This window comes from Sinocyclocheilus rhinocerous, unplaced genomic scaffold (genome assembly GCF_001515625.1).
Source record: "Sinocyclocheilus rhinocerous isolate Xijiao unplaced genomic scaffold, SAMN03320098_v1.1 scaffold1385, whole genome shotgun sequence".
Taxonomy (NCBI): domain Eukaryota; kingdom Metazoa; phylum Chordata; class Actinopteri; order Cypriniformes; family Cyprinidae; genus Sinocyclocheilus; species Sinocyclocheilus rhinocerous.
Window position 1 is genome coordinate 313159 of NW_015657989.1, and position 1247 is coordinate 314405.

A 1247-nucleotide genomic window follows, 5' to 3' on the forward strand; every position below is an offset into this window, starting at 1 on the left:
GGTGACCTCTGATGGCTAGCAGACGGAAGTTCATGGACCGGATACGTAACAGTAATCCTGCACATTTTGAATATCATTTTTGTTTTCTTATATGTTTGTCAACAACCTGATGATCCGTGTTATCCAATGTAATTTGAGAATTTTCCAGAGCTTGTGTTTTAAAGGGGTAACCCAGAAATTAAAATTTTAGAGCAACTAAAATATTACAGAGCAACTCTGAGAAAAGGAGCAATAATTTCGGAATTCCTTTAAAAACTCCTTTAGCAATTTTCTTAAGAAAGTTATAGTGTAAAGCTATAGTGATCCATTGAACTGCCCAACTTCAAGGTTTATTAAATTAAAGGCTTTCTGGAAGAAGTCCGAGATTTACAGTCAGTTCTTGAAAATGGAAAAATCCATTCGAAATTTGCAGGCATTTCCCATAATAAGATACATGGCATTATGGCCTGCATTCTCTTTTCATAAATACAAGACTCTAAAAAAATACTGTATTCTCTCTGAACATTTTATTTCTACTGTAAAAAACATTGTTTAGTATCTGTAAATATTTGCACTATTCTTGAGGCATGCTGATAATCCTACACTTATAGAGGTAAAATTGATCAAATTGTCATTTCGCAAACTTGTGCTCTTTCATTTCACATAGGCTATAGGTATCTTTTTCTCATCAAAATCCAAGTGATAATTGCCATTATAACACAAACAAATCTCCAATCGCAGTTCAAATTTCAAGTGTTGCTCTCTTTCAAGAAAAAAATAAAAATAAGGAAAGAGGTAAGGAAAAACATCTTATATTGGAGTAGAACCTACACTTGAAACTCAAAGGAAACTTAATTCAAGGTAATCAGAAAATAAAACACAAGGAAAATGTCTCCAGGTTACGTATTTAACGTCTCGGTTACATACGTAACCCTCGTTCCCTGATGGAGGGAACGGAGACGTTATGTCGAACGACATATGGGGTCTCACTTGGGAGGCCAATCATCTCTGAGTTTAAGAGAAAACGCCAATGAAAACTGGCTAGTGGATTTTGCATACCTGAGCCACTCCCCGTGCATACGGGTATAAATAGGCGACAGGTGCATCCACTCTTCAGGTTTTACGCTGAGGAGCCGAGAACATGTCCCGGCAACAGCGAGCCAGTCGTCGAGATAGTTGAGGATCCTGAAGTTAAGGGCGCCCTCCGTGACTTTCGTGAAGACGCGGGGGGACAGGGAGAGCCCGAAGGGGAGGACCTTGTACTGCCA